General features: G+C 40.0%; 2 long non-coding RNA genes across 4 annotated transcripts in view; one reads left to right on the forward strand and one right to left on the reverse strand.

Moving 5' to 3' along the window:
* The window catches only part of LOC119870237, a 250,556-nt gene that overhangs the window by 112,261 nt on the left and 123,601 nt on the right, over nt 1-14,694 (reverse strand). For all 3 annotated transcript variants that reach the window (XR_005355521.1, XR_005355522.1, XR_005355523.1), the window contains 3 exons: nt 13,574-13,661; nt 12,697-12,853; nt 10,231-10,301 (listed from right to left, as the gene is read on the reverse strand). This is a non-coding gene — a long non-coding RNA (uncharacterized LOC119870237). The remainder of the gene's footprint in view (nt 1-10,230; nt 10,302-12,696; nt 12,854-13,573; nt 13,662-14,694) is intronic.
* Nucleotides 5,702-9,687, forward strand: LOC119870238. Its single transcript, XR_005355524.1, has 3 exons — nt 5,702-5,941; nt 7,477-7,612; nt 7,697-9,687. It is a non-coding gene; the product is annotated as an uncharacterized LOC119870238 (long non-coding RNA).

A 14,694-nucleotide genomic window follows, 5' to 3' on the forward strand; every position in this document is an offset into this window, starting at 1 on the left:
TGATGCACGAATTCAGGAAAGGTCACAGGATACAATCAATATACAGAAATCTGTGCCCTTTTTCTCTTTCTTTCTTTCTTTCTTTCTTTCTTTCTTTCTTTCTTTCTTTCTTTCCTTCCTTCCTTCCTTCCTTCTTTCTTTCTGTTCCATTTCTATACATTAACAGTGAGGCACAGGAAGAGAAATTAAGGAATCAATCCCAATTACAACTGCACCAAAAATAATAAGATATCTAGGAATAAACCTAACCAAACAGGTGAAAGACCTATACTCTGAAAACTGTAAAACACTGATGAAAGAAACTGAAGAAGACACACAGAAATGGAAAGGTATTCATGCTTATGGATTGGAAGAAACCCAAAGTAATCTACATATTTAATGCAATCCCTATCAAAATACCAAAATACCAACAGCATTTTTCACAGAGCTAGAATGAACAATCCTAAAATCCTATAGAACTACAAAAGACTCCAAATAGCCAAGGGAACCTTGACAAAGAAAAGAAAAGCTAGAGGCATCACAATTCCAGACTTCAAATGATATTATAAAGCTGTTATAATCAAAACAGTATGGTACTGGCAAAAAAAAATAGACATACAGCTCAAAAGAACAGAATAAAAACCCAGAAATAAACCCACAATGATGTGGCCAATTAAACAAGAAAGAATATCCAATGGAAAAAAGATAGTCTCTTCAACAAATGGTGCTGGGAACTGGACAGCCACATACAAAAGAATGAAACTGTACTACTTTCTTAAAACATACACAAAAATAAATTCAAAGTGGATTACAGACATAAATATGAGACATGAAATCATAAGAATCTCAGAAGAGAACACAGGCAGTAACTTCTCTGACATTGACTGTAGCAACTTTTTTCTAGATAGGTCTCCCGAGGCAAGGAAAACAAAGATAAAAATAAACTATTGGGACAACATCAAAATACAAGGCTTTGGCAGAGTAAAGGAGATAATCAACAAAACTGAAAGGCAATGTATGGAATGGGAGAAGATATTTGCAAATGATATATCCAGTCAAGGGTTAGTATCCAAAATATACAAAGAACTGGTACAACCTAGCACCCAAAAAACAATCCAATAAAAAATGAGTAGAAGACACGAACAGATATATCTCCAAAGAAGACATCCACATGGCCCACAGACATATGAAAAGATGCACAACATAACTCATTGTCAGAGAAATGCAAAGCAAAACTACAGTGAGATATCACCTCACACCTGTTAGAAAAGCTAAAATCAACAACGCAGGAAACAAGTGTTGGTGAGGATGTGGAGGAAAAGGAACCCTTGCATACTGTTGATGGGAATGCAAACTTATGCGGGCAATGTGGAAAACAGTATGGAGATTCCTTACAAAGTTAGAAATAGAACAACCCTATGATCCAGCAATAGCACTGCTGAGTATTTACCCAAAGAATACAAAAACACAAATTCAAAGGAATACATTCACCCCAATGTTTATAGCAGCATTATCTACAATAGCCAAGATATAGAAGCAGTCTATGTGTCCACTGATAGATGAATAAGGAAGATGTGGTATATGTGTACAATGGAATATTATTCAGCCATAAAGAAGAATGAACTCTTGCCATTTGCAACGACATGGATGGAGCTAGGTATAATAATGCTGAGTAAAATAAGTCAACCAGAGAAAGACAAATACCATATGATTTCACACATGTGGAATTTAAGAAACAAAAAAGCAAAGGGAAAAAGAGAGACAAACCAAGAAACAGACTCTTAACTATAGAGAACAAGTAGATGGTTACCAGAGAGGAGGTAGGTGGGAGGCAGGTGGGGGGGATAGGTGAAATAGGTGATTCCCATTTCGCCATTAAGGAGGGCACTTGTGATGAATACTGGGTGATGTATGAATTGTTGAATTGTTATATTATACACCTGAAACTAATATTATGCTGTATATTAACTAACTGGAATTAATTTTTAAAAAATATATATATAAGTACACACATAAATGGATCTTCCTGTTCACTTTGCTTAGAGTCTTGTCTTTGTCTTCATCTTTGTTGCCTCTTGGTTACATAATGGCTGTTGCTTTCCTGACATCATGCCCATGTCTAAGGCAGAAAGAAGATGAGATGGGAAGAGTGATGCCAAACACACGGGTCCCTTCTTAGCAGGAAAACAAAACCTTTTCAAAAGTTCCAGTCTCACTTCAGCTTATATCTTACTGGCTCAGGTAACATCATAAGCTTCTTCCAGCAGTAAGAGAGGCTAGAAAAGCAAGGCAATAAGTGGGCATATTGCTTCTCTGAAGAAACCTGGGAAGAGTGCAGGGTTGAGTATAGAATAAGTAATTAATAGAGTCTGCTATGAAACTGCTGAAGGAAGACCCCAAGCCTTAGTATCAGAGTGGAAACACACCACCTTCTCCTTGAATCATCTCTGTGTCTCATCCGTTCTTTTCCCAGATGGCCTGGCCCCAGGCCACTGGATTAACATGAAAGGGGCAGGCAGTCTGTGGTCAGGGGCATGGAGTTCACCGGAGATACTAGTGTCTGCTTCCTCAAAGCTTACCAGATAGCCAGCATATTATAGTGTTCAAATAATTATGTCTCTCAGGCTCATAAGCACGCTTGGCCTTGTGCAGGCAAATAACACCTTCAGAGCCTCTGAACTCAGTCACCAATGATCAGCACTGTCCAGCCTCTGGGTCCCCATACTGCACATTGATGAAGAAACTCTGGCAAAAATTAAAGTGCCTAAGATGGGTCTAGTCAAATATTAGTAGAAATATTAATGCAATGTTCTCCAAGCCTGCTGTGTGGTTTTTCTAGAAATAAGTGCCTTTCTCTGACCAGCCTACCTGTGTTGCTCTACATCCTCCAGGAGGTGACTGAAACTCATCTGAACTAGGAGAGAACCGTGTAATGCAATTTTGGGCCATGGTTCTCACGATATGTGTAGCAAAAGGCATTCCAGAGAGAAAAGTCAAGTCAACAGAGGTGCCAGGACCTTGAATGTTTAGGCCTGCAGCAGGGCATCATGATGGAATTCCCTTCGGTGATTCCAGGTCTCACCTGGATTCTGTCAACACTCGTAACTTTGTTCTTCACAAGGTTAGGGGCTCCATAAGGACAGTGACTGTGCCTGGTATTTCTTTTACCTCTAGCACTGTTGAGTACATGGTGGGTGCTCTACAAATGGGCACTGATGAATGGATGACAGATTGTCTAGAAACAGAATGTGCCTGGAGGGGAGGAAGAAGGGGTTCAAGGGAACCTCAAATACATGTACGCTGTGGGCTGCACAGCATTCCTCCACAGCCTCTGCTTAAAACCAAAAGATTATACCCAACTTCAAACTTAGACACTTAGATTTTCTTTTCTACTTTTGCTGACCTAAGCTCATTAACTTCAAGATTTTTTGTCCATGGTTGCCATTGAAAAGAAAGGAAAAAAATGTCAGATTGTCCATGGAATTTGAGAAGTTATCAAATAGTTTTATATCAAGGTATATCATTCACAGTTCAAAAATTCCATTATTCTGTGATTCCTCCTAAGCTTTTTATTTTTTAAAAAAATTTTTAAAAGATTTTATTTATTTATTCATGAGAGAAACAGAGAGAGAGAGAGGCAGAGACACAGGTAGATGGACAAGCAGGCTCCATGTAGGGAGCCCAATGCAGGACTTGATCCCCAGACTCCAGGATCACATCCTGGGCCAAAGGCAGGTGCTCAACCACTGAGCCACCCAGGTGTCCCCTTCCTAAGCTTTTTAATGTGAGAATATTTACCATTCAGGGGAAGAACCTTGATGGGAGAGAGCTTGTTAGTATAATTTCCAAATATCTCTAATTAAACATGATTTCTTTTAAAAAGTAATAGTAGTATCTTCAGTAGCTAATCTTCCTTTTACTTAAAATATCTGTCATTTTCTTAAATGTGACATCTGAGCCTAGAGCCCCAAGCCTTGCTAAAAGGGGTACCCAGGTGGCACAGTCAGCTGAATGTCTGGCTCTTGATTTTGGCTAAGGTCACGATCTCAGTGTTGTGAGATCAAGCCTGCCTTAGGCTCGATGCTCAGCAAGGAGTCTGCTTGAGATTCTCTCTCCCTCCCTCCGCCCCCCCCCCACCAAAATACATAAATAAATCAAAAGAAGAAAGAAAGAAAGAAAGAAAGAAAGAAAGAGAGAGAGAGAGAGAGAAAGAAAGGAAAGAAAGAAAGAAAGAAAGAAAGAAAGAAAGAAAGAAAGAAAGAAAGAAAGAAAGAAAAAGAAAGAAAGAAAGGCATTTTCCCTGTATCATAGTATCATGTCCTGGAGTATTTCTAGGGCTTATAATGGTAGAAAGAAGATCCTTTCCTGTCTACTATGTCAGCCAGTGGCATTCTGTCCAGACTGTTCCTACACACTCCCACTCAAATGGACTGTATTTAAAGAGAATAGGTTCTTAACCTGAACACTCCATTTGATTTATAACTTTCTTTCCTGGCCCCAAATTAAGTGAGCAAGCAAGAAAGCAAACAAATAAAAGAAAAGCTATGATTATAATCCTTCACAATCATGACCATCCTTAGCCTTGAGAAGTTTTTTTAGTGTGGTAGAAGAAGAGAATTGCTTTTCAATTGCTGCCATGTTAGATATCCAGGTGGCCACTGTCTCTGCCAGCTTCCTGCTGGAAGAGGTGCGGGAAGGAAAAGGTGCATGCGAAGTCACCAGCTACACAGGATTGTCCTATGTGATGCGATGCCATGATCTGGCTGCCTCTTACAGTACAGCTTTTCATTCCAGGATAGCCCATTGTGCTGGCTGTTTTGGATGCAGCTTGGCATGAGCACAGAAAGTCCATACAGCCACCCACAACTTGATCTACTAGTTGTGAACGGAAACTTTTGAACACGTTCCACCAGCTGCACAATGGTACCATTTATTACTTTATTCTCAGGGGAAAACATTTGCTGTGTGAATAATGCCAGAGACTTATGTAAGCCTCTTCATTTTCAGGGAGCTTTATGGGTGTCAGCAAATTCACACAACACCGTGGTAAGGTAGCAAGGTATTGTTATGCCTTCTTTACAGAGAGAGAAACCAGATCACAGCATCAGATTTTCCCAAGACCACATGGACAATAAAGGGCATGGACTCATTTCCAGAGAGACCCAAACTCTTCTGCTAGAGAGCAAAACTTCCCACTTACAGAAAGACTCCTCAGGGTTCTATTCTGGATCTAACACTTGAGGATAACTACTCCGACTTTTGATACTTCTAATGTTGCCTCATTCTTTGGTTTTGTCCAGATGTACAAAAAGGGAAAGACAAGATGGGGCACCCATATAGGATAGTGTGGAGGTTTGTCATCTCTCATATACCTTATCATTGAGGAATTGTCCAATGTATAATCACAGGATCATGGTGGGGCAGGTGTGGACTATTCATAAAGCTCCCTGAGGAAAAAAAGGAACTTTTCTACAATATAGGATGGATTTATTGATTTTAATTGCTACCTTTGAGATTGAGAAAGAGTCTTCCTTATCAGCTCTGGGAACATGTTAAATACCTCTGGACTAGATTGAATTGTGGCTTCCAAAAAAGTACGTACAAGTCCTAACCCTTATACCTGTGATTGTGACCTTATTTGGCAAATGGATCTTTGCAGGTATAATTAAGTTAAGGATCTCAAGATGAGATCATCCTGGATTTGGGGTAGGCCTAAATCCAATGACAGGTGTCCTCATAAGATAAAAGCAGAGAGAGATCTGAGATACAAACACACAGAAGAGAAGGCAATGTGAATACAGAGGCATAAACTGGAGTTATTCAGTTAAAAGCCAAGGGAATTTTGAGAGTTGCCAGCAGCTACCAGAAGCTAGGAGAAAGGCATGGAACGGATTCTCCCTTTGAGCCTACAGAAAAACCAACTCTGCCAATACCTTGATTTCAGGCTCTAGCCTCCAAAACTGTAAGAATAAATTTCTGTCTTTAAGCCACTTAGTTTGTGATAATTTGTAACAGCAGCCAACCCTAGGACACTAACTAATACATCCTCTTCAGCTTCTTCTTCCAATCCTCAGAATCATGTGAGTTTTAATTCAATCCAAAGCTAAAAGGTAGGGGTGCCTGGGTGGCTTAGTCAGTTAAGCATCTAACTCTTGATTTCAGCTCAGGTCATGATCCTAGAGATTGAGCCCCATGTTGGGCTCTGTGCTGGGCATGGAGCCTATTTAAGATTCTCTTTCTCTCTCTGCCCCATGCACATGGTTGCTCCCTCTCTCTAAAAAAAACAAAAACAAAAACGAAACACACATACACACAAAAAAAGAAAAAACAAACAAACAAAAAACCCAATACATACAACAAATCTTTTAATGTGGGTGCACCAGTGTTAGAGGGTATTAAAATTTTTAAATGGCTGAAAATTAGTCTCCTAGATAACCAATATTAGTAGATGAAGAATTGAATTGTCTTGATTTGCTCCACTGTGAATGTAAAAGGGACATCATGAAGAAACGAAAAATCAAGAACCAATGGAGTGAATTCAATTTCTGATCACCAAGTAATAGTTTTCATTCCTTATCTTCTCTAGGCCACTTGCCCCAAGGAACACAAAGCAAAGCATGGTACAGCCTTTAAAAATAACAAGGTTATAATTATTATTAATTTAATAAAAACTTACTACACAAATTCAACTATTACAGAAATTCATAATGTAGAAAATGACAATCTCCAATATGGTCCAACTTCCGCTAACTTTTTTCTCTCTAAATACATAAACAGTCTCTGTCTCTCTCTCCAGCCTTTTAAAAACTGGAATGGAGAATGTGTCTGCAGGATAGCCTCATGTTTACTAGATTTGGGGCCTAATTAAGTCAGATGAAAGGAAGGCTTGCTAAGTGGTCCTGAATGTAAGTCCTATTTCTTGTCAACCTTGGGTCAGGCACAAAACTCTGGGTAAACATATCTGATGTGACATTATATTTTTGATTAGAACACAGGTTGATATACTTTTCCAATAAAGAGCTAGGTTGTAATTATTTTAGGTTTTGTGGGTCATATGGTCTCTGTTGCAACTAAAGACTGCTAATACAGTAGAAAAGCAGTTATAAATAATATGCATGTGAATGATCATGGCTGTTTTATTACTGTTTTATTGCTGCATAGCAAATGACCACAAACTTAGTGACATAAAACATTTATTTATTATTTCTAGTTCTAAAGGTCAGAAGGCTAGGTGGGCTTGGCTGAGTGCTCTACTTAGGGTCTGACAAGCCTGACAGGAAGGTGTTGGCCAGAAGGGCTCTCATCTGTAAGCTCTGGGGAAGAATTTGCTTCTAAGCTCACTCAGAGTATTGGGAAAATCCTGGCCCTTGAGGTTTTAAAATCATTATCCCAGCTTCCTTGCTGCATGTCGGGGAGAGGGGGGCATTCTCAGTTTTTAGAAGTCTTTCTCAGGTCTCTCATAGGCTGTTCATAGTATGAATGTTTGCTCTCTTCCAGACCAGCTGGAGGACATCTCTCAAACTTCCTCTTTTACTCCTCGTCATGAAGAACTCTTTACTTTGAAAGTGCTCATGTGATTAGCTTAGGCCCATCTGAGTAACTTCCCAAAGACTAACCCAAAGTCAATTGATTAGTAAGTAACCTTAATTACAACTGCAAAAATCCCTCTTATCATATGTAACATAATCACCAGAGTGAAACCTCATTGTATTCACAGGTTTTGCCTGCACTTAATGGGAGGAGATCTTACAAGAAGGAATGCCATTGGGGGTCATTTTGGAGTCTGCCTACCACAACTGTGTTCTCCAGCTTTATCTACAGACACTGAAGTCTGAATCGAGTAAAATGTTCACATCTCTCAAATATTACACCTTTAAATTCTTTTCCAACCATTTAAATATGTAGAAACTATTCTTAACTTGTAAGGTTGCATAAAAACAGGCAGAGGGCTGCATGTGGTACAGGACCTCTGGTTTGCTGACCTCTGGGTTAGAGGGTCAGATAAACCTTATAGGAACACTAAAAGATTAATTTTCATAATATTCCACAAAGTGCCTTCTTCACAGTAAGTATTCAGTGAGGGCATGAATGAACAAATACTGGGTTCTAGAAAAGACTGAGGAAATAAAGTACACCCCCAAAATTCTGGTATGGAGTCCACTGCTGTGAGTAGAATAAAAACAGTTATGCTTTTGATTATGAGACTAGGCATGGCCTAGGGGAGGCCTAGGTGGCCCAGCGCTCAGCCAGAGCACCATATCCCTTGGGCTCCAAAGTGAAACCCTGTAATTACAAGGGTTATGTAACAGTTAAAGTCTATCCAGCACATTTTATCTGATCACTGGACTAAAAAGCCAAGCAAAACTCAGCAGTCTCTCTCTGAAATGCTGGGCTTTGTATCAAGGTTTGGGTCTCCTTAATGACTGGTTGGCTTATCTGGCTAAGCAACAGTGCCATAGTCCAACTGAATGTCATTGCATTTCTTGGTAAATGAATAAGGTGGGAATGGCTTGGACCATGCTGAGAGTCAAATGCATTGAAAACACAGGGCGGAGGAGAAAACTTGGCACTGCTCGGTGAGATCTCTTACCCAGTACTAAAGGATCCATCCCCGGTATTTTCTAAGTTCCCTGGGATGATGGGAAGAGTCAGAGTATTGGCTGAGGCCATATCAGAGGAATAGTATTCATTATGGAAAATCTGGGAGAGTGTTCTAGTCTGTAAACTACCCAGAATCCCAGATTCACAGAATGTCACGATGAGAAGGGATCCCAGGGACCACTTGCTTCAACTCTCATGTGCGGGAAGAAACCAAGTCTTAAGACATTAAATTACTTTCCCAAATGTCCCAAGCTAGTTAGTAAGAACTTAGGAGAAGCCTATTTATTGTGATTCTCAATAGAATACTATTTGTGTTCCATTTTCTCTTCTTCATTTGTCCCAGGCTCTTGCATATTTGTGCTGGTTATAGCATTTTGGCCAGAATTATGCCAGAGATTATTGTTCTTTCCTGCTCCTCCCACTGTCACAACACCACCCTGGGATGTTGTCACTTTTTACCTTGTATTTTAGAACACTGAAGAATGTGCTCCCTACCTAGATTTTCATAGGTCCTTCTTGCCTGGTTGGTATTTTACATAACATATCCAGGTTGCTGGTAAAGAATCAGAGCCTTAGAAGCAGCCTGTTTTGGTTTATAGGCAGTCTACAAACTGGTCAGAGCAATCCTTCCATTAAATATCAACATCCAAGGAAGGTGGGAAGAGGTTTCTAAAGTATTTATTTGTATTTATAATTTGTAGCTGTTTTCCTTAAAAGGGAGAAGTCTGACTGCTCTGTGCCAACTTAGCAATACCCTAAGTCTTTGGAGAATATGCTTCTTGTTGGATCCCCTGGCAGTGAACATCTTTCCTTGTCGAAATTGTCCCCAATGTCTTAGGAACCCCCATCCCCATGGTTTCTCCCCTATTCCATGTACTTAGCCCTATCACCAGGTCTCTTGCACCCTGGGCCGGAGGCAGGCGCCAAACTGCTGAGCCACCCAGGGATCCCCCTCTCTTCCTTTTAATGTTAAAACTCACTTGTTAGATCTGCCTAGGGCAGCCCGGGTGGCTCAGAGGTTTAGCGCCACCTTTGGCCCAGAGCCTGATTCTGGAGACCCAGGATGGAGTCCCATGTTGGGCTCCCTGCATGGAGACCACTCCCACTGTCTCATGAATAAATAAATAAATAAATAAATAAATAAAATCTTTAAAAAAAATCTGCCTCGCTATGATTCTGATATAGTCTCCTATGTCCCCACTCTTACCCAACTCACTCTTTTTGTTCCCTAGAGCCACTGCTCATGAAAACTGTGGGACTAGCATGCTTGGATAGGTTCAGAAGGCTCTGTACAATTGATACCATAAAGTCACCTACAGAGAGCACTCTCTCTGCTAAGAGTTTCAGGAATGAACTCAGGTGGGGCCTCTGCCCCCATCATCTATGCAGGACACTATCAATGGAGATTAGGAAGCAGTCTCTGTCCCCCATCCCTCCCCACATGCATCACAGATGTTTCTTGAGGAAAACTACTGTAGCTTCATAGCTACCAGCTCTGAAGATCCTAGGACCCCCATTCTGAGGCTCCTTGCCGGACTCCCTGACCTCAATCCTCCTTCTCTTTACATTTTCCAAGGACAACTGCATTCATGCAATTGAAAGCAATGCCTGTATTTGTTGAAACCATGGCTATCTTCATACAACACTTACCTTTCTCTTCCAGATTCTATAACATGGGTCCTGAATATACCTTAGCAAGGGGACTCCTGTCTCAGTTCATCCTACAGGAGAAATAAGGCATTTCCTGTTATTATTTTTGCCCAGAGCCTTTAAAAAAGGCTTTGGTTTTTAAAGGTTGAGGCTTTAAAAAAAATCCTTTTACTCTGTTATATACAAAAATGATATGCTCAACCACCCAGAAAAATCTTGACATGACCTTCCTAGGGAGATGAGACCCTGTCCCAATCAGGCACACCCTTTGAAGGCTCACTCACTGATGCAGATTCTCTCCGGCTGCATTTGTCAAACTTTACTTTGTTCACTTATATTACAGGTATAGTAGATTTATCCTGTTTACCAAGTTATGAAATTTTACTATAACATGAAACACCTTTTTTCCCCAAAGTATACATACATGTCCTTCTAGAAATGCTGATACACATCCATAGGAACCTTACCCATTTGAAAATCAACACTATAAAATGTCAGGGAACAAAGGAAAGGTGTGAAGGTCACACAAAGAACAACTCTGTGGGACCCAAAGAGAAAAAGAAGAGTCTCATCATGAAACTACCTTTCAGAATGCTTTTCTGGCCAGAGTGTTCTCAGAAATGGGTATATGTTCTGTCTTAACATGCACATCATACTCATTAGGTGATACAGCCCAAATGAAAATATTTTTCGCCCCAACTCCAAAAAAGTCCTGCTTTATAAATTTCTTGTTTCTCATGCAATGTGTTCTCTCCTATACCAGCTCATCAGTTTTGTGATTTGCCATTAATAGATCCTTGAAAAGCAATGCAAAAACCTCTAATCCATACAGCCCAGCTACAGGCATATGTATGAACTCAGAGCCCCCAGCTAGGAGCAAGGAAGGGCTATATGTGTGTATTCTGGATGTAGGGAGTGGAATCCCAGAGATCACGGGTTGCAGGACTCTCTTTGAACATGATCATTTTTAAACTTTGCCTCTCCCTGAGCAATAATGAGGTCCAAGATACAACATAATCCCAGGATATGACTAGGCATGAGACTTCAATTGCTCCAACTAGCGGAGGCAAGAAAAGAATACCAATAGGACAACTCCATAGACATAAGGTATAAGGGATCATTACACAAGCTGGTCAACTCTGTATGGTCTTATCTGCCTTAGCGCCATAAACTACCAGTGTGTGATTTAACATAGCTGGACCCACTCTTCAGAAACACACTGCAGTGGCTAAAGTTGTGCTGAATGAAAGAAAAGAAAAATAGATGGTATTAATGGCTCCCTTTCATATCAACAGGATTTAATGAAAAAGGAGGCTTACTCATTTTTTAATGCCCCCAGGATGTGGGGCAGGATATTTTGGGTTCTATTTAATATTTGACTTGAGTTTTAATTATTTTAGCAGCAAAGTAAAAGCTGAGTAAATCACATGCAAGAAAATCCTGAAAACCTTACCAAACCTAAAGATAAGAATCAATAACTTTTAGCCTACATTTTTCATCAGGAAAAACAAATGTTTCAAGAAAGTGTCCCAAATTCTTAGACAATTCAGAGATAAGAAGCTCCCACCAGCAACTTCAGTGTTACTGGCCCAATTTAGCAGTTTGGGCCTTGGCAGCAGTCCCACTGACAGGACAGAGGACTCTTTGGGAAGACAGGCGATTTAAAATGCAAGTGTTATTTATAAATTATCTCCAGATGGTCCAGTTCCTACAATTCCTAAATTGCTCAGATTTTCAGAGTGGAAATTTTAATCACAGACATTTGAGGTTGATTTGGTCTAAGCTGGGGACAATTTTGAGAACTCAAATGACAAAAAGAAGGCAAAAGAATCTCTCCTGGGATTGCTCAGGAGACTTGCCCTTGCTTGTGATGTCTTAGTTAATCACCATTTGCATTCTGTTTTACAGTTCACAAAGCCCTTTTCTAACACTCTCAGAGAGGGCTTGCCTTTTGCACCTGGGAGGAACTGCTGAAAACATCTTCTAGGGAAGGAACCAAACTGAATAGTCAGTTGACTGTTAGAGCATATCCTTCTGTCTAGCAAAGGATAGGTATTAGAGTTCCAATGCTACCTGTTCCTCTTAAGTACTTCCTCATAGCAGGAGCTAGGTCTGATCTATACTTGGCCATTTCTACTACTTTATTCTCACACCTCCCTCACTCTCCTTCCTCCTTTCATTCCTCCCTCTTTTAATCCCTTCTCGTTCCCTTTTCTCCCTTCCTTTCTCCTTTCTATCCTTCCACTGTTCTTTCCATTATTTTTTTCACTTATCCAGTAATTGTTTATTAAGCCCTTACTATGTGCCAGGCATGGGGTTGGATACTGATCAGAGGTCAAAACACACATTCTTCAGATGCCAGGACAAAAAATAGGACCTGAGTCCACTCTCACCATAGAGCTTTGTAGGATCACATAAATTTCAGCACATGAGAGTCCATGGATGCAAAGAAAAAAAAAATCTTACCATTTCTACTTCTACCAATGATGAATTCAAGACTCTGAGGAAAGCTGATCTGCCCAAGAGAATAAAATTACAAGTGAAGATGGTGGGGGTGGGGAGCAGTTCTCTTAGGCCTCCAGACACACTGGCTGTGACTATTCTGTGTATGTTTTTGGTTTAGCTGAGGAAGAAAGAAGAAACAGAGGGATGGTGATGTGTTACCAGGCCTATTCAATGGACCACAGCTGAAGGAATAGCTTTGAATTACAGACAATGCTGGGCACAAAGCAGGCATTTGATGACTTTAGAATAAGTGATCCAGAGGATCGTTAAGAAGGAATGTCATTATTGCCCAGGTTCATTGATTTGTATGGATAAAATACATAAAAACCAGATAAGAACAGTTTACCTAAAGAAAAAAAATGGCTGATATAGCAAGGACATCATAAGAATATAGATATGTTACTTGTTGGAAGGCATCATACACACCTGTATAATTGATTTACAAATTAATTCTCTAGGAAGAATAATACAGTGGTTATTTTAGCAATGATGGTCGCCAAGAATGCAATAATGAAGAAAGTAGGACAAAGAGAGGTAGCCCAGGGGCTTTCAAACTCTAGTACACATCAAAATTACCAAGAAGGCTTGTTTTTTTGTTTTTTTTTTTAATTTTTTTTTATTTTTATTTATTTATGATAGTCACACAGAGAGAGAGAGAGAGAGAGGCAGAGACACAGGCAGAGGGAGAAGCAGGCTCCATGCACTGGGAGCCCGACGTGGGATTCGATCCGGGGTCTCCAGGATCGTGCCCTGGGCCAAAGGCAGGCGCCAAACTGCTGCGCCACCCAGGGATCCCCCAAGAAGGCTTGTTAAGACATGCATCAGTAAATAGGCTCACCTCCAGAGTGTCTGAATCAGTAGGTGTGCGGTGGGTCCTGGGAATTTGCGTTTCTACTTAGTTCCTAGGTGAAACTGATGCTGCCCCTCTGTGGGAATACAGTGAGAATCCTGAGTTAGACAACAGCTTGGGGAAGAGCATGAAAAGGCATGGCATAGGCAAAGATGGGTGCAAGAGGCCCATGGCTGAATGTAGTGGACATCCTGTGTCAGGGACTTGGAAAAAGGATGATGTGGATGACATAGAGAACTCTGAGCCAAGGAAGGAAGAGGAGAAGGAAGGAAGGAAGGAAGGAAGGAAGGAAGGAAGGAAGGAAGGAAGGAAGGAAGGAAGGAAGGGAGGGAGGAAGGAAGGGAAGGAGGGAGGAGAGGGAAGAAGGGAAGAAGGAAGGAAAAACTTTTTAAAGCAAGAGAGAGACATTAAACGTTTTGATGAGAAGCAAAGTGGATGTCACAACCTGTGTTTCAGAAAGGTAACTAATGACAAGGTGAGAGGTTTGGGTCACTATGAAAGCAAAAAATTTGTCTGGGCAGGATCTGTGGCTATTCTGTATAATTTCATGATAGAGTAAATTGAGAGAGAAATTTAGTGAAATGATACAAAATAAATGGAAATAATTTTTTAACTCTAGGATTATAATCTAACAATATAATGCTATTGATTTATTTTTAAAATATATTTTAATTTAAGCAATATATATATACTTTTTATTAAGATTTTAGAAATAACAAAAAAGAAGAGGAAAAAATCAGTTATCCATATTCCTATCACCTCCACACAATGTCTAATAATTTTTTAAAATTTTATTTCTTTTTAAGTCTTTTTTTTTTTTAGCAATCTTTACACTCAAAGTGGGGCCTGAACTCATGACCCCAAGATGAAGAGTCACATGCTCTTTCAACTGAGCGAGCAAGGAACCTCAACCCATAGTAATTTTTTAGTGTATTGTTTCTATTGTCTCTTCATCATTTTTATGTACAAGAGTATTTTGCTGTATTGTGACCATTCTATAGATAAAAGTTTTCTCCTACCTTGTTTTATACAAATTATTTTCCGAAGTCATTGTAAGCTTTTGCCAAACACAAGAATTGCCAAACACATATGCCATAGCACATACTGCT

This window comes from Canis lupus, chromosome 2 (assembly GCF_011100685.1).
Source record: "Canis lupus familiaris isolate Mischka breed German Shepherd chromosome 2, alternate assembly UU_Cfam_GSD_1.0, whole genome shotgun sequence".
Classification (NCBI taxonomy): Eukaryota; Metazoa; Chordata; class Mammalia; order Carnivora; family Canidae; genus Canis; species Canis lupus.